Source organism: Ranitomeya variabilis, chromosome 6, assembly GCF_051348905.1.
Source record: "Ranitomeya variabilis isolate aRanVar5 chromosome 6, aRanVar5.hap1, whole genome shotgun sequence".
In the NCBI taxonomy this organism is placed as follows: Eukaryota; Metazoa; Chordata; class Amphibia; order Anura; family Dendrobatidae; genus Ranitomeya; species Ranitomeya variabilis.
The window spans coordinates 441,984,357-442,004,357 of NC_135237.1; the positions used below are offsets into that span (position 1 = coordinate 441,984,357).

Below are 20,001 nucleotides of genomic sequence, written 5' to 3' on the forward strand. Positions count from 1 at the left end.
TAATGTGTGGGGACAGAGCCTCGTATGGTAATGTGTGGGGACGGAGCCTCGTGTGGTAATGTGTGAGGACGGAGCCTCGTGTGGTAATGTGTGGGTACGGAGCCTCGTGTGGTAATGTGGGGGGATGGAGCCTCGTGTGGTAATGTGTGGGGACGGAGCCTCGTGTGGTAATGTGTGGGTACAGAGCCTCGTGTGGTAATGTGTGGGTACGGAGCCTCGTGTGGTAATGTGGGGGGATGGAGCCTCGTGTGGTAATGTGTGGGGACGGAGCCTCGTGTGGTAATGTGGGGGGTGGGATTATGTGTGGTAATGTGGTGGGGGGGCGAGATTATGTGTGGTAATGTGGTGGGGGTGTGGGATTATGTGTGGTGATGGGGTGGGGGAGGAGCTACTGTGCAGGGGGCGGGATTATGTGTGGTGATGTGATGGGGGGGCGGGATTATGTGTGGTGATAGGGTGGGGGCGGAGCTACTGTTCAGGGGGCGGGATTATCTGTGGTAATGTGGTGGGGGGCAGGATTATGTGTGGTAATGTGGTGGGGGCGGGATTATGTGTGGTAATGTGGTGGGGCAGGATTATGTGTGGTAATGTGGTGGGGGGGCGGGATTATGTGTGGTAATGTGGTAGGGGGCAGGATTATGTGTGGTAATGTGGTGGGGGGGTGGGATTATGTGTGGTAATGTGGTGGGGGGGTGGGATTATGTGTGGTAATGTGGTGGGGGGAGGGATTGTGTGTGGTAATGTGGTGGGGGCAGGATTGTGTGTGGTAATGTGGTGGGGGCAGGATTGTGTGTGGTAATGTGGTGGGGGGCGGAATTGTGTGTGCTAATGAGGTGGGGGGGCGGTATTGTGTGTGGTAATGTGGTGGGGGGGTGGGATTGTGTGTGCTAATGAGGTGGGGGGGCGGGATTGTGTGTGCTAATGAGGTGGGGGCGGGATTGTGTGTGGTAATGTGGTGGGGGGCGGGATTGTGTGTAATAATGGGGTGGGGGGCAGGATTGTGTGTGGTAATGGTGTGGGGGGCGGGATTATGTGTGGTAATGTGGTGGGGGGGCGGGATTATGTGTGGTAATGTGGTGGGGGGGCGGGATTATGTGTGGTAATTGGGTGGGGGCGGGATTGTGTGTGGTAATGTGGTGGGGGGAGGGATTGTGTGTGTGGTAATGTGGTGGGGGCGGGATTGTGTGTAATAATGGGGTGGGGGGCGGGATTATGTGTGGTGATGTGGGGGGCAGAGCTACTGTGCAAGGGGCGGGATTAGCGAGTAATCATGATGCCTCATATATATATAGATAGATCAGGCATCGTGACAATACCAAATATATGCATTTTTGTTACTATTTTGAAAGGGGGGTCATTTAAACTTTTAGATTTTTTTATTTTTTATATGTTTAAAAACATTTTTTTTTACTTTTTGCTAGCTTCAATAGTCTCCATGGGAGACTAGAAGTTGCGATCTGCTGATCACTTGTGATCTGTGTAGCACAAATGCTCACTTGATATGATCGTCAGCCACTGGGTGGCGCTCATAGTTATCCATCAATGACAACCACAGGGGGTCTCTTGCAGACACATTGGCAACTCACTGTCATGTGACAGAGGAGTCGACGAATGGGGTTTGGGATGCGCTTCTGGCACGATCATGTTAAATACGCTGTCAGAGGTTGACAGTGGCATTTAACATGGTAACAGCTGCGGGCTGTTTGCTACTTCACCCACAGCTGTTATGGGGACTTCGGCTGATTAAATCAGCTGACATGTGCGAGAAAAGTTGCGGGCTCATCCCGGGCTCATCCCAGCAAACAGGGGGAGGTGACATTGGACGTACCTAGATGTCCAAGGTCGTAAAGGGGTTAAGGACCACATCATATTTTAAGTGACTTTGAGGGGTCTATAGGATAGAAAATACCCAAAAGTTACACTATTCTAGGTACTGCATCCCCCAAGGTGTTCAAAACCACATTCAAGAAGTTTATTAATCTTTCCAATGCTTCACAGGAACAGCAGCATGGTGGAAGGAAAACAATAACATTTAACATTTTTATGCTACTTTAGACCCCAATTTTTGATTTTCACAAGGGTAATAGAAGAAATTGCATAATGAATTTTGGGGTAAATTTTGTCCTGAGCACGCTGATACCCCATATGTGATGGAAAACTACTGTTTGGGTGCAAAGCAGGGCTCAGAAAGGAAAAGTGCCATTTGACTTTATGATGCTCTTTTAGCCCCATTTTTTTATTTTCACAAGAGTGACATGATAAAATGCACCTTACAATTTGTTGTGCAATTTCTCCTTAGTTTGTCGATACCCCATATGTGGGTGAAAACTACTGTTTGGGCTTTCCAGAAGGAAAGGAGCAGCACTATTTGACTTTTCGAATGCATAATTTGCTGGAATCATTAGCAGATGCAATGTCGCATTTGGAGAGTCCCTAATGTGCCAAAAGAGTGGAACACCCCATAAGTGACCCCATTTTGGAAACTAGACCCCTCAAGGATCTTATATAAATGTGTTGTGGGCACTTTGAACTCCTAGGTGCATCACAGAAGTTTTCCACAAAAATGTTCTTTTAGCTCCAATTTTTTTATTTTCACAAGAGTAACAGAAGAAAATGGACTTCATAAATTGCTGCACAAATGTCCTGAGTACACCAATACCTAATATCTAGAGGAAAACTACTGTTTGGGAGCACAACAGAGCTCGGAAAGGAAGGAGCGCCATTTGACTTTTTTAATGCAAAATTTGCTGGAATCATTAGCAGACGCCTTGTAGCGTTTGGTGAGCCCTTGATGTGCCTAAACAGTGGGAACCCCTCACAAGTGACCCCATTTTTGAAACTATACCCCTCACGGAATGTATCTACATGCATCAAGGCGAACACCTTGAACCCCCAGGTGAGGTGCTTCACAGAAGTTTATAACACTGAGCTGTAAAAATTAAAAAAATCTAATTTTTCCACAAAAATGTTTATTTACCTCAATTTTTTTTATTTTCACAAGGATAACAGGAGAAAATGCACCATAAAGTTTGTTATGCAATTTCTCATGATTACATCGATACCTAATATGTGGAGGAGAACTACTGTTTGGTTTCACGGCTAGGCTCAGAAAGGAAGGAGTGATGTAGACTTTAATGGAATGGTTTGTGGATTGTCATGTCGCATTTGGAGAGCCCCTGATGTGCCTAAACAGTGGAAACCCCAGACAAGTGACCCCATTTTGGAAAGTAGACACATCAAGGAATTTATCTAAATGTGTGGTAGGCACCTTGAACCTACATGTGCTTCACAGAATTTTACAACGTTGATCTTTAAAAATGAAAGAAAATTATTTTTCAAACAAAAATGTTTGGCTCGAAATTAATTTTAACAAGAATATCAGGAGAAAATGGACCTCAAACTTTGCTTTGCATTTTATCCTGAGCAAACTGATGCCCCATATGTGGTTAAAAACTACTTTTGTGGCACAGTGCAAAGCTCAGATGGGAAGAAGCGCCATCTTGGAGTTCAGATTTTGCCAGACTGGTTTGAGGGTGCCATTTCACATTGGTAGAGCTCCTGAGGTGCCAGAACAGCAGAACCCATTTACAAAATACACTTCTCAATTAATTCATCTAGGGGTTCAGTGGTCATATTGACACCACAGGTGTGTCACAAAATTGTATGCCATAGGGTAGTGAAGAAAAAATAACAATTTTTACCACCAAAATTTTGTTTTAGCCCCAGATTTTACATTTGCACAGTCAAATGGGTAAAACTTGCATCAAAATTGCTCCCACAACTTCTGCTGAATGTAGAAATACCCCATATGTGGTTGTACAGTATTGCTTAGCCATATGGCAAGACTGGGGAGGTACGGCATGCTATTTGGAGAGCAGATTTTTCCTAGACTTGTTTGCGTTCTCTGAGTACTAAAAGAGCAGAATCCCCCCTCAAGTGACCCCATTTAGGAAATGATACCCCTTTGTGAATTTATCTACAGTTGTAGTGATAATTTTGTCTCCAGAAACAAGCAGTAGTGGATGTTGCTGAGTGAAAATCCAAATTGCCATTATAGTGCCCAGCACGTAGTAGTCACCAGTATGTTGTAGTTCCCAGTACATTGTAGTGCACAGCCAGGGGCGGATTATAAGAGGGTCAATATGGGCGGTAGCCCAGGGCCCAGTGGTGTGGGGGGGCCCTGGGCTACCGCACAGATTGACCGCCCGAGTACTGTGAATGCCCGCCGCCGCCGGCATTTATGTGCCCCCGGACCCGGTGGGCAGAGAGAGGGGGCCGGCATCGGGCCCCTTCTCATCTGCTCACCAGGCCCCTTCCGGCGCTGCGGCGGTTAACAACAGCCGCCAGCCAATTGGAGGCTGGCAGCTGAAGTCGGCCGCAGCGCACACGTCGCCGGCGTCTGACGTCATTGTCAGTCGCCGGCGAGTGTGCGCTGCTGGAGGGAGCTGCTCGCCGCTGGAGCGCTGGTAAGGTGAGGAGAACCCTTTTTTTTTTTTTTTTTGCGAACGGCAATGCTGGAGGCACTGGGGGCAATGCTGGAGGCACTGGGGGCAATGCTGGAGGCACTGGGGCAATGCTGGAGACATTGGGGCAATGCTGGAGACACTGGGGCAGATTGCTGGACGCACTGGGGGCAATGCTGGAGACTCTGGGGCAATGCTGGAGACACTGGGGCAGATTGCTGGACACTTGGGGGCAATGCTGGAGACACTGGGGGCAGATTGCTGGAGACACTGGGGGCAGATTGCTGGAGACACTGGGGCAATGCTGGAGACACTGGGGCACATTGCTGTAGACACTGGGGGCAATGCTGGAGACACTGGGGCAGATTGCTGCAGACACTGGGGGCAGATTGCTGGAGACACAGGGGGCAGATTGCTGGAGACACTGGGGCAGATTGCTGGAGACACTGGGGCAATGCTGGAGACACTGGGGCACATTGCTGGATACACTGGGGGCAATGCTGGAGACACTGGGGCAATGCTGGAGACACTGGGGCAGATTGCTGGAGACACTGGGGCAGATTGCTGGACACACTGGGGGCAATGCTGGATACTCTGGGGCAATGCTGGATACTCTGGGGCAATATGCTGGACATACTGGGGCATATTGTTGAACACACTGTCTGGGGGCAATGCTGGAGACCCTGGGGCAATGTGTGGAGACACTGGGGCAATGCTGGACACACTGTGGGCAATGCTGGACAATTGGACACACTGGGGCAGATTGCTGGACACACTAGTGGTAATATGCTGGACACACTGGGGCAGATTGCTGGACACACTGGGGCAATGCTGGACACACTGGGGGTAATATGCTGGACACACTGGGGGTAATATGCTGGACACTCTGGGGCAGATTGCTGGACACACTGGGCGCATGACTGGAGGTATGGGCAGAATGTAGACACGTGGCATGATTGGAGACACGGGGCAGAATGAAAGACATGGGGCAGGATTGGATCATGGGGCAGGATGGATACGATGGAGACAGATGGGGCAGGATGGGGAGATCATATGGTGTAGAATGGATACTCATGAGTGCAGGATGGGAGAACATATGGCTGGAGCCAGGAATGAGACACACGGGGCCAGGGTGGGGAATATTATTATTACCATAGGGGCTAATTAAGGGATATTATTACTGCAGTGATGTATTTATTTTATTTATTGAGTACACTGTTTTAAATGGGAGGGGGGGCGGTCCTGTTACTGTGCAGAGTGACACTATATCGCCTTTTTTTCTCCATGTGGTGTAATGTAGAAGTTGTGAAAAATTAAGTAATGTGTTCTGCGAGCTCTAGATAACTGTGTTATTTCCTGCAGAAATGAGTCCTGGCTGGAAGAAATGATGGCGGTCTGTGCTGGATGAAAGATGGAGGACTTCACCCAGAGACGTCACTGGTGAGTCAGTGTGTTACCTATACACTGACACTATACACTGTATACTATATACAGAGGTCCTGTGTACAATGTCACCAGTGATCACTGTATTACCTATACATTATATACAGAGCTCCTGTGTATAATGTCACCACCAGTGATCTCTGTATTACCTCTACACAGACACTGCATACTAAGTACAGATCTCCTGTGAATACTGGCACTTATGGTGATAGTATTGTTTTTGGTTTTTTTTTAATTACTAATCAGTATTGTAGTATTCCGTCACTATGTGGTGGTAATATTTGGTCTGGAAATGTTGTGGTATTTGTCCCTTGAATGTGCTATTTGGTTACCAAGTGGTGGTAATATGTGATCTGGTCATAGCGCGGTGGTATTTGTTCCTTGTATGTGATATTATTCGATCACTGTGGTTGTAATTTGTGGTCTGGTCACGGTGCGGTGGTATTTGTTCCTTGTATGTGATATTATTGGTCAAAATATACCTAAATTGTATTGCAGATTTCAACAAATATTTAATAGGTTACAGTAGAGTAGGGCCCGGCCATTTTTCCGGAATAATCTGGTTCGGGTATCACATGACCCCCGTCACATGACCCCCATCACATGACCCCGTCACATGACCCCCGTCACATGACCGGGGGGGGCCCACAGTGTCTGAACAGCCCGGGGCCCTGGCTACCCTTAATCCACCCCTGTGCACAGCTAATGCTTCTAGAGTCATGCACCTATAAATTAGGCAAACTGTCATCGCTATGGAAATGCCAAACATGTAGAAGCTAAATGTGGTTTAGGCACACTGAGGCTCAGAAGGGAGTGGGCATATGGACTTGGGAGCACAGAATTTGCTAGGTGGGCAAGAAGCCATAGCACTTTTCCAGAGCCTTTGTACTATCAGTAACATGGAAGCCCCTATATTTCCATTACCAGAGTACGGACCTGAGTGGTGACTTTTTTGTGGATTGAATTGAAACTCTTATTGGGAACATTTTACATAACGTTTGGGATCACATTTAGCCAGCGCTTTATGATGAGCACTTTTATCAGGGTATCCATCTAAATATTCGAGTGACATGATTCAGATGAAACCCCCAAGGAATCCATTTACTATAATTAGGCAGGAGAGGTATTCTGGACTACATCTGGTCTCTGTTCAGAGGTGTCCTTCTTTTCAGAAGTGCACAAAACTGTGGCCAACAGCGCTTTATTGCACTCCTAAAAAGATGGAAACTGGCAGATCACAGGTCAGACGATGTCCACAGAACCTCCATCTGCCTTATTATAGGGAAGCTTCCATTATCGGTTCCGTCTGAATAACGTATTTCAGAGATTTACACGGAAACCCCGATGTAAGCAGTCAGCGTAGTATGCTGGATAAATAAGCCAAGCCTTACTGCAATCTTTGGGAGGCAGAATGAAAAAATCAACAGCAGGTGAAGAATTGGTTTTATTTATTTTTTTACGCCGTTCTTTGTCCTGTATAACTGATTATGCTTTCTTCTTTGGGTCGGTGCAATTATGGAGATACCAGATTTATATCCTTTTTTATGTTTGGTAGCTGTCACACACGAAAAGACATTTTTTATTTTGAGAGCTATAAGTTTTTCATCCGACAAAGTCAAGTGAGTTTTTGTTTGTTTTGGGGTTTTGGGATGATTTCACGTTTTTATTGGTACCATTTTTAAGCAAACAACATTTTTTGATTGCTTTCTATTCTCATTTTTGGGAGACAGAATGAACAAAAAACAGCAATTAAGGAATTTTTTTAAATTTTTTTATGCCGTTTTGAGTGTGGTAAAATTGATAAGGCAGCTTTGTTCTGCAGGTCAGTACCATTACAGCGACACCACATTTATATATTTTTTTTTAATGATTTTGTGCTTTTACACAATTAAAACTATTCTATAGAAAAAAAATATTATTTTTGCATCAAATTAGTCTGAGAGCTATAACTTTTGATGATAAAGCATAGTTTTTTGCCTCGTTTTTTATTTTTTTTATGCTGTTCACTGAAGGAGTTAACTAGTGGGACAGTTTTATAGGTTGGGTTTTTGTTCTTTATTTTGTGATTTTTTTTTCACTATTTTTACAATTTGTAATAACTTTTTTCTACTTTTTTACCCTGTTCCAATATGGGACATCAACTTTTCCTGCTCTGGTCGCTGATCTAATAATCTGCAGTGCTTTTGCATTGCAGGACATTAGCACAGAGCAAGAGCTTACAGGTCACTGTCACTGGGTGACCCCGCAGTTCATCTTTTGGCCCAGGGTCACAAAGCAGACCATCGGCACAACGTAATCGCAATCGTGTTGTGCCGAAGGAAACGGAGACGGTATTGACAGCTGCATCAGAGGGGTTAAACTCTTGCAGGCAGTGCTAGCACCGATCGTGGTCATTGCTGCAGGGTGTCAGTTCTCATATATCAATATCATATATATCATATATCAATTATATCTTCTGGCATCTGATGGACAAATTTGTGGTGGTATACCTCGACGGCATTTTAATGTACTCACTTGATTTTGGGGCACATCAGGGACACGTCAGACAGGTACTACAGGTATTGCGAGATAATAAACTGTACGCTAAGCTTGAGAAATGTATGTTGCTTTTCAGGAGGTACAATTCCTAGTTTATCTGGTGTCGGCTTCAGGTTTCCGGATGGATGCTGAGAAGATCCGCGCAATATTGGAATTGGACCTTCCGTAAAAACTTAAAGCCCAACAACGCTTTCTGAGGCTTGCTAAATATTATCAGAAGTTTATCTGGAACTTCTCTTCCATTGTCAAACCACTCACGGACATGACCAAAAAGGGTACAGATTTCTCCGATTGACCTGGCATTAAAGACAAGGCTCTGCAGATCCAGGGTTCTGTTTTCTGGATTGCTAGGTGTCACCAGCAATTATTTAGTTATCCTCTATACTATGGATATAAAATAATTAACAATTTGGAGAATAACCTTTAAGTGTTTCCTGCCACTAAGATACAGCTGAGATCAACATTCCCTCCATTCCATTAGTAATTCCAAATTGTATCTCTTGTCAGGCTGGAAGGAATTGAGGACTTCTGACATAATAATATAATTATGCTCAGCCAAACAAAGTTCTGAAATGTTTTCTGATACATTTACACACCTGAATGCATTAAGAAGAAAAAAGATATCTAAAAATGTCACGGTACATATGAATAATGGCATAATGCTTACATGTATCGGCCAAAGAGCCCTCTTTGTAAATTCTCCAAAAATAACTAAGGCAATTGTAAAAAAGAAAAAGTAAACTCAAATGATGTTTTATAACGTCCAAGAGACTCCTGACCCAATTAGGTCATGTCTAGGTTTTACTTTATTAGATCCCTGTACACTTTACAGCCATGCCAATAATAATCACCACTGGTTACAACAGGATTATCATAACGTAGCGTACATGCCTACAGGAAAACCCAGGCAGTGCTGACAGAGCACAGCATGATGGCTCAATGATCCAAAATGGTAGTAATTGCTTTCCTTGTCTTTATTTCTTCTCAAGCATACCGGCAAAGGCATCTTTGTCCAAGGAAATAAAATGAAAATGAAGCATATCTTGCTCAAAAGATATTGAAATAGCAATGCAGACAGAACTAACCATAAGCAAAATAATGTTTATATAGTATAGCATGCGGAACGTGTACTTCCAAAGCCAACCCATAAGTCCCACACAAAGCCACGGTAGCCTAATAAAGAGATCATCGCCATCCAGCTGTAAGTCACAGACATTTTGCCTGTGCTAGCTCAGTACCTCCGAAGTTGCCTGTGTACCTACAGCTGTAAGGCTAGAAGCTCACTAGGAGATGATAGCACTTTAATGAATAAAAATAGGCCACCTCATTTCTTTTTGTATTTTGCTTTTGAGGAGATTAGCGCAAAATGAAAACCTGAATGGGGTGTACTGAGAGCACACCGCCCGCGGAGGAAAAGAGACTGATGCAACAGCTATGTTTTCCAAGACATTTCTTTTATTTCCGACTTCACATTAGTTCAGCGTATCTTTGAAGGGTTCCATTGTAATTATATTACAAATGCATCAAAATGCGTCCAATATTTTTAAATATGAAATGTGAAGAAGATTTTGCAGCGTCACGGTCCGAAAATAAGTTCATATAAGATTAGTTCATCTTAAGATTCTAAACCTACTTTTCCTAAGTTGTTAGAAAACAGAAACACAACTTCTAAGAAATAGATATCCTATTTACACTGTGTTCCAAATTATTATGCAAATAATATTTCCTCATATTTTCTCTAAATTACCTATCTGAATTGCAGTCATTGTTATTTTCCAGTCATCTACTATTCTAGTATAATTGCAATGTTTTGGAACAAACTGCCTATAAAAACAGTATATTTAAAAAAAAAAATAAACACTCAAAATGCATGTTCCCAATCATTATGCACAGCAGAGTTTTCAACCTTTTTTTTTATTTTTTTGAACAAAAAATGGTCAGTTGTGAAGTTATAAGCATTATCAGCTTATTACAAAATGAAATCAAACAGTTTTCAAGTGAAAACTTTATTCTATGTGATGCTACATGTGCACATAGGACCCCTTGTTCGAAAGAAGCTTCTGAACGTTCTCGCCCATTGAATTTGTCAGTTTTTGGATGGTTTCTGCTTCAATTGTTTTGCATGTGGACAGAATAACCTCCCAGAGCTGTTGCTTAGATGTGAACTGCCTCCCACCATCATAGACACTCCTTTTGATGATGCTCCAGAGGTTCTCAATGGGGTTGAGGTCAGGGGAAGATGGTGGCCACACCATAAGATTGTCCTCTTTTATGCCCATAGCAGCCAGAGATGCAGATGTGTTTTTTGCAGCATGAGACGGTGCATTATCATGCATGAAAATGATCTTGCTGCGGAAAGCACGGTTCTTCCTCTTGAACCATGGCAGGAAGTGTTGTTTTAGAAACACCACATAGATTATGGAGTTCATCTTTACCCCTTCAGGGATCATAAAGGGGCCGACAATCTCTCTCCCCATGATTCCAGCCCAAAACATTACTCCACCTCCTCCTTGTTGGCGCCTTAGCCGTGTTTTCATGGGGTGTCCATCAACCAGCCATCCTCCACTCCATCCATCTGGACCATCGAGCGTTGCACGGCACTCATTGGTGAACAAAACAGTTTGGAAGTCAGTCTTCATGTATCGTTTGGCCCACTGGAGCCGTTTCTGCTTGTCTGCAGTGGATAGAGGTGGTCGACAGGATGGCTTACGCACAGCTGCAAACCTCTGAAGGACCCTGCATCTTGTTGTTCTGGGGACGTTGGAGGCACCAGCAGCTTCAAAAACTTGTCTGCTGCTATGACAAGGCATTTTTGCAGCTGCTCTTTTAACCTTACGCAATTGCCTGTTGGAAAGAGTCCTCAAATTTTCCTTATCAGCACGCACACGTGTGTGCTGGGAATCAGCTACATACTTCTTGATTGTGCGATGATCACGATGAAGTGTCTTGGCAATGTTGATTGTAGTCATGCCTTGACCTAAATACTCCACAGTTTGTTGCTTCTCAGCAGCCGACACATCCTTTTTCTTTCCCATTTTGGCAAAAAATGTAGGCTGCTTAATAATGTGGAACAGCCTTCTTAAGTAGTCTTGCCTTTATTTGGACACACCTGCCAAACTAATTTGCACAGGTATCTGCAATTGCTTTCAGTGATATAAAGAGCCCTGACACACATCACCATCAATGAGTTTAAAAGACAAACAAAAAAATTCTAACCTTATCACTCCTAAACTCTTTGTGCATAATAATTTGGAACACAGTGTATAAAGAAATTTAATTTTCCCTTATGTACTGGTGAAAAATTGGGATCTTAAAGGGAACCCAACAGCATATTTATACTGACCAAATTATGCACTGCCTGACTCATAGTTAGGCTGTCTTATTGTAGCGATGTATGTTTTACTCTCAAAAGCTGTGACACTGCAGGGGAAACAGACTTTTAAATGCTGGACAGGAAAAATGTACTAGTAAGAATAGTTCACGAGGTAGGTCTCCAGCAGCTTCTTGCTACCCTTCTCCCCTAGACTGACAGGTTTTCCACCTTGTAGTATGCAGGTGCACAAGCATGCTGTAGCTTTGGGGCCCAGCTTTTTGGAGTGACCAAAAGAACTTGCTAGGGAAAAGTTGATCCTATGATCCAGTCCGGGGCTTAGGGTACTTTCATACGAGCGTTTTTCTGCATACGTCGCAATGCGTCGCTTTGGCGAAAAAACGCATCCTGCAAAAGTGCTTGCAGGATGCGTTTTTTCTCCATAGACTAACATTAGCGACGCATTGAGACGCATTGACACACGTCGCAACCGTCGTGTGACGGTTGCGTCGTGTTGTGGCGGACCGTCGGCAGCAAAAAACGTTGCTTGCAACATTTTTTGCTACGTCGGGAACGTCTTTTCCGACCGCGCATGCGCGGCCAGAACTCCGCCCCCTCCTCCCTGCACCTCACATTGGGGCAGTGGATGCGTGGAAAAACAGCATCCGCTGCCCCGTTGTGCGGCGCATTCACTGCTAGCGTCGGTACGTCGGCCCGACGCACTGCGACGGGCCGAGTACGACGCTAGTGTGAAAGTAGCCTTACAGGCTTATTAATGGCAGCTGGGTTAGCTCAGTAGTTTGGAGAGTGTTAAGACTGAAGATAGGCAGAGCTGCTTTTTAGTCTGCTCTGCAAAGTGAAGTGTGCTGGAGCGTGTTTGTTTGGTGAACATGTTTAATACAAGTGTCGGCTGCTGCTTGGAATACTGAGGATCGTGAGGTTGCTATCTTTCTGTTGTTTTATTCTTCCTGAAGAAAAGGGCTGTTAATGTTATCTATTGATACTAAAGCGCTGTTCTCATTTTGGAGCTGTAAAGTTTATGATGGACAGTAAACTACTTGCTGTTTTGATATAAAACCCTGTGTCACATGTATCCAAGTGGCTACCCGAGAGCATGAACCCTACAATATATATCTATTCACTATCTGTCAGCACACCATGATAAATGAATGCATACACTCCACTATTGCTATGCACGTAAAAACATGAAGTGCTTAAGTTAACTTTTTTTTTCTCATAAAGCGTTAAAGCCATTAAAACCACTACAAGGTGGCCTCATGGATGGACCTTACATCTTTTAATTTACCTCTCCATTTTTTTTGTATTGTGCATTTGGTGGTGTGGCCCCCTACTGAGCCACTCACCCTTAGGGTATGTGCACACGTTCAGGATTTCTTGCAGAAATTTCCTGAAGAAAACCGGAAATTTTCTGCAAGAAATCCGCATTTTTTTTTTTGCGTTTTTTTTCCGTTTTTTTTGCGTTTTTTTAACATTCTGCAAGCGTAATTAGCTTGCAGAATGCTAAAGTTTTCCAAGCGATCTGTAGCATCGCTTGGAAAACTGACTGACAAGTTGGTCACACTTGTCAAACATAGCGTTTGACAAGTGTGACCAACTTGTTACTATAGATGCTGCTTTTGCAGCATCTATAGTAAAAGATAGAACGTTTAAAAATAATAAAAAAAATAAAAAAAATGCTTATACTCACCCGCAGACATCAGATCTCCTCACCGGCGTCCATTCCTATAGCTGATGTGTGCGCGCAGGGCCTTCCATGACGTCACGGTCACGTGAGCGGTCTCGACCAATCACAGGACAGTGACGTCATTCGGCAAGGTCCTTCTCCGCACACCAGCTACAGGAACCAGCCAGCGTGCAGCGGTGAGGCGGGAACACTGCGCTGGACATCGAGGGTGAGTATAGGACTGTTTTTTATTTTATTTCTTATTTTTTGACCACTTATATGGTGCCCAGTGCGTGGAGGAGAGTTTCCTCTCCTCCACCCTGGGTACCAACCGCACATAATCTGCTTACTTCCCGCATGGTGTGCACAGCCCCGTGCGGGAAGTAAGCAGATCAATGGACCCCTAGGTGTGCGGAATCCCCGCAATTCCGCATTTTTAATGAACATGTTGCTTTTTTTTCCGCTATGCGATTTTTTCGCGGAAAAAATCGCAACATTTGCACAAAAAATGCGGAATACCCTGTAAATAATAGGAGGCATATGTTAGCGTTTTTTTCGCGTTTTTATCACGTTTTTATAGCGAAAAAACGCGAAAAAAACGCTAAAAATCCTGAACGTGTGCACATGGCCTTATCCTTCCCAGACAGGTTTTATTTATAGCTAAGCTGGATCCTATCTCTTTCCCAGTTTATTTGAGGCCAGGTTGGCACATGGAGTGGTAAATTAAAAGATGTAGGGTCCATTCATGAGGTCACCATGGCTGGATGGCTTATGCGCTTTTTCATTTTAAAAAATGTTGCCTATGAACCTCATGATGTTTTCATGTGGATCAATAGTGGAGCTTATGTATTCATTAATGGAAGTGTGCTTAATCACAGTATATGTATATATGTGTATAAGCATGTATGCCTCTTGAGATAATCATATGAAACACAAAGTCAACGGACGGCTTTTCAAAGTATGTTTTCTCTGAAGATCCATGGAGTTTTGGAGTAAAAAATGCATGGCTGTAATAAGAACTTTGATTCATGCTGCCCATGGTTCACACAGCATGAATATGCAGTCAGATTTAGAGAGTGATGGAAAAATGACACTAACTTTAGAGATCGATTTATATAAAAAGCTTGTACAATAAATATAACTTTCAGCATCTTTCTATTCTTCTTTAGAACTCCTCCTCCCCACTTCTTAACAAATCCTCAGCTCCAAGTCAGTGACTAAACCATAGCATAAAGCAGGTGTCTGTCACTATAAAGATTTGTTTGACTGGGTTCTTTTCTTTAGATGTTCTATGTGAATGGTATTAAAATGTCTGTCTCATACCTTAACGCCTTATTACGGCAGTCATTTCTGCCTCTGACCATTATGACTATGCACATGTGATGCTTCCCGAAACAAAACGAAGAAGAGTCTAAAAAAAACCAGTGTGAAAATTGAAAGATTTCTGTGTTTTTTATTTTTAATACAGATTATGGAATGTAAAAATAAAATAAAATAGACAGCCAAAATGAAAAAAATATAAATTTTAACGCAAAAACCTGAATTAATAGGTATTTTTGGATGATGGCTTTTCTTTATAGATTTAACCCACCAAATTTTTGTCCTCTGCAACTTTCACAGGATCCTGATGCCTCAACTTACAGTTCTTATCAAAAGTGAATGGATGTATATTAAAAATGTGTAGCTTTTTAAGATTGACCAACAGACTATATTCCACAGGACATTTATATATAGGACCAAATGTATATTGTATTCCTTATTAATCTAGACCGTAGAAAACTCATGGCACACTGCACCTCATGTAACAGGTACTATATGGCACGTAATACTGATATATAGGGACTTCATGTCCTATCATACTAGATCAGGGTCTATGCCTTTACTATATACATGAGCACTAACAAAAATACTGTTTCTCCTACCAAATTCCGGGACCCAAAAGTTGCCTAAAATAAAAGAAAAATAATTTTTAAAATAAAAAATAATACTAAAAATTGCTTATATAGTAAGTTGTGTTTTACTTTTTGCTAAACTGTTGCCGTTGAAGACATTTCTTGAAACTGCTGGGTTCTCTTTGAATTTGCTTTCTCCCCAAGTCCGCCACCATCCTGCAGTCTGAGGACTCACTAATGATCCCAAATGCACAATGAAAGAAGAAAGAAATCTCTTCACATTCATGCTTGATCATCTTGAGCAGAATTTGCATCTTTTCTATTTTCCTTGTTGTGCTCTTTGATTTCATGTGCTTTTTTATTGAGTGGTTTGAGCACTATGTAGTTACTATAGCTGTATGTAGCCAATGACATAGAGATTCACATTTTCTTGTATATAATCATTGATATACCATTCATTAAACATATCTGCAATTCTATCTACATAAACATTATATGGTTTTTCTTTATGGGCCAGATCTTTTTAGTGGTTGTTGGGACCCCTTCACACATCCGTTTTATGTGTCCGTATGAGGTCTGTTTTTTAATGGCTGTAAATTCGGACACATGCACACCCATTGTGGTCAATGGTGGTGCTCGCATGTCAGGTTTTTCACAAGGACCATGTGTGCCGCACATGTGCACATTGATGACATCCATACCGGCGCCTGGGAAGAAGCGGTACAGTTTGTGCTGTTTCCAGGCACCGGCTGCTGAAGGCAGCTCTCATCATTGTCGTTGGGTCTCCCTAAGATCAGCACGACCAAGCAACAATGATGGGAGTTGTATTCATCACCCGCTGTGTACATTCTATATAAAATAAAGAATATGGGCAGGTAGGATCAAGCACATTTTCAACGTCACTGTATTATACTGTATATAGAGGGCGATTACAAAAGATTCATCAGGTTTCAAAGAGGTATATTTCAAAATGTATTACATGAACATGATAAGGAACTTAAATAGCACATAATGCTTACAAATGCTCGACGTGTCCTCCTTTTCTCACATGATACACATCTATGAGGTAATCCAGTTCTATCCATACTAAAGTATGTATGCAGCGCCCCAGAGTCCTGGTCGTTGCAGTAATGTTGCTCTGCCACTAAGGGGAGTGATGTTACGTCTGATGGCACCAAAGGAGTTCACCTGACCAGGTATCACACACACACACTTCACACTCCGGCCACCAGGGGGGGTGGTTCTATCTAGTAGGCCACTCCTCACGCTCTGGTAAAACTGGGCGTTGGACAGGAAGCCAGGGAGAAAGTAGCTGGGAAGAGCTAGAGAGAGGACCTGTCAGGGGTGGGATCCCGGCAGAGTCCTAGAAAAGGACAAGAAGCGAGGCTTATTGTGGAGAGTGAGGAACGGAAATACAGCAAAAAGGAGATAATACCAGAAGGGGTCATGCCTCAAGATCAGCAACATCCTTCTGAGGCGCGTAGCCGGTGGCCGGAACGCCGAGAAAGTAAGAGACTCCACGCATTACTTTAAACCACGGCCGGACAGTTAACCATAGGTTGGCCGTCTCACCATTACACCTAACGAAGACAACGGAGGCAACTGTGGGAGAGGGGCATCCCTAGGGTCCCTATAAAATAGCTCCAGGCCTACCCCGTCATACGGGTGCGTCCTACCCATATCATCTGGAGGACAGAGAGAGAGAAAGAACAGAGATATACACAACAGTTGTGAGGACTATCCCGTGGTGCTCAGCAGGGAAGTACTACAACACACAGGCGCTAGAAGGTAGACACTGATTTCCACCTGCAAAGGGAACTCTGGATGTGCCTTCGGACCGGCCGGTCTCAGCCAGCCCTGTTAACAGTGCTCCGGATTGCGGACCCTGAAGCCTTCAGTAAAGAGGTAAAGAGACTGCAACCTTGTGTCCTCGTTATTCACCGCGAACTGCATCACGCACTACTACCTACACCTTTCATTGGATGCCCCTTAGCAGGCTCACGGACCGGGTCTAGCCACCGTGACGACCACAGAACTGAGACCGAGAGGCCCGGTACTGAGTACCCCACGGCCCTGCATCTGGGGGCGCTCCATGTACTCGTTGATGGTCATTAGAGTGGTGGCAATGTGGTCCGGAAGCTCATCTAGTGTTGCTGGCAAAGGCGGCATGTAAACAATGTCTTTGACATACCCCCAAAAGAAGTAACACACTGTCATATTGGGAGACCTGGGGGAGCATCTGAAGAGTGTCAATTCAACACTACTACAGCGCCCAATCCACCGGTTTGGGAGTTCCTCTTTGAGGTAGCAATGCAACTCTGAGTGCTAGTGGGGTGGAGCTCGGTCATATTGAAAAATAAAGTTTCTGGAATCAACTGTGAGTTGCGGAAACAACCATTATTGTACCATATTGAGGTATGATGTACCCGTCACAGTCTTTTCAGCAGAAAAAATGGCCCATACACCTTTGTTTTCGAGATTGCACAGAAAACATTTACTTTCAGAGAATCTCTTTCAATTTTCAAAGTGGCATTGGGATTTTCCGTTCCCCATATTCAGACATTGTTACGGTTCACCTTTCCACTTAACTGGAAGGTTACCAAATCACTGAACTCTAGACAGGAAGCAAATTTGTCATCTTCCAATGCTGCCTGAAAAAGTGCATAGACTTCTTATCACATGCTGGGGTCAGCTGTCCATAAATGTTGCAATAACTGTATGCAATATGGTTTCTGGTGCAGTCGTCGTCGCAGAATCCACCGAAAAATCGGCTGAGGAATGCCAAATTCAGAACTTGCGTGATGTGTATATTTCTGTGGACTACGTGCCTGTCCACTGCTTTTATGTTTACACAAGCATCCTGTGTCCTTAAATTGTTGGTAACATCACATACTCTAAAAGACAAAATGCATTCTCTTGAATAATCGCCATTTTGGGATCTGACGCCATCCTGCCACCTGTTGAGTCACAAGTGAGTCTGCACGTGCAAGTTACAAACTCGGAGATGTGACCTTTCGATATGTTATTATTACAAACAGGTGAAATTTATATCTTTGCAGTGCTATAAATGAAAAAGCCGATTAATCTTTTATAATCACCCTGGATTGTGCCCCTGGTGCTTTATTGTTTTTACTAACCACTAATATTAGTTATTGTTCTAAAATTATCCATTTCCATATACAAGAGTAGCATTTAGCCTGGGTATACTATAAAATAGGAGCATTCAGAGTAACACAGATAATCGTATCATTACAATAATATTCAACTATTGCAACATTTTAGAACTTTTCTGTATTTGCTATTACGTGAAAAATAACAGTACGGAGCTAAGCTAAAAGCTTTTATATACCGTAACTATGACTGTCACATGACTCAGTCTATCCATTTGGATCTCTGAATTGCCCTATCCTAAATATTTTACTAATATATAATACTGCCATATTTTGCTTTAATATAAAAATTAAAATTATTGTTCACTGTCAAAATTCAAAGCTAACTTGTGTCGTGCATATTATTAACAAAATAAAGACTAAATAATAGCACAGAGAGAATGGAAATAAGAGCATAAAGAGGATGGAAAATAACAGCAATAAAATAAGAGTTCCACCTCATTTAAATTGCATGGTCAGAAAATAAATAGAAGGCGTAATTATGAATAAATTGCAGTAGGTTAACATGTGCATGGCCATATGATGGTAAATCAAAAGCATCCAATTCTGCAAAGCAGATTTCAACGTACAACCCTTGTTGTTTTGACCACAAAAAAAAGGGATCAACCTTCCCTATTCACCATTTGTTTTGACGCTGTACGTTTCATTTATTCGTTTTTATTTATCGCAATGTCATTCCCAAATATATTTGTATTACTAAAAGAGGTTACAGCAGATAAAGTCATTTAGGTTGTGCATTTGTTTAAAACTCACGCTGCTGCCCACCCTCCCTGACTACAAACTCTGCAGTCAGACTCATTATCCATCTACAGATTGCTGTAGCCATATGATTTACAGAACTTACATTGAATTTTGGACAGAAACGATATGCATTTTTGTAAGAGTTGTACAAAATGGTAAAAAAAGTAATGATGGATGGACGGCATTGATTCTGATACATGTGTACTGCAGCAGAGACGATATGCATTTTTAAAGAGGTGTGCACAGGGTTAAAAAAAGGCCAGTGACTGACGAAGGGCACTTTAGCTGATACATGTCTATTGCGACCTAAAGTGACTGAAATTTCTGAATAAATAGGTACAGTTTAAACAACTTAAACCTCCCAATAAAGTAACCTATAAAACATAAGTGCAGATCTAGATAACAGAAATGTATAAACACTGAGGTGTAAACAATTATCATACAAATATGCTAACATTAGAAAAAATAACGATGCTCAAAACCTTTTAATAAATTTATAAAACATCATGGCACAACTTAAAGCTGTCTCTCCCTCCTCTGCTTTCATTGGCCACAAGCACGTGCTGGATACTGGGCTGTGACATGCGACCACAACCTAGTCAATCGGGGGGGCATGCGATTGGGTTACACCTCGGTGAATCAAGGGATTCTGGAACTTTACGTGACATCAGCGGATGTCAGCGACGGCTGCAGTCGGGGCCACGTTATGCGCACTGAGCGAGCAGCGATAGCATCACTCAAAGGCACATATGACAGCAGG

General features: G+C 43.1%; 1 protein-coding gene across 1 annotated transcript in view; it reads right to left on the minus strand.

Moving 5' to 3' along the window:
- CCDC178 (coiled-coil domain containing 178) overlaps nucleotides 1-20,001 on the minus strand; it is a 732,453-nt gene that overhangs the window by 465,113 nt on the left and 247,339 nt on the right. The window lies entirely within an intron of this gene.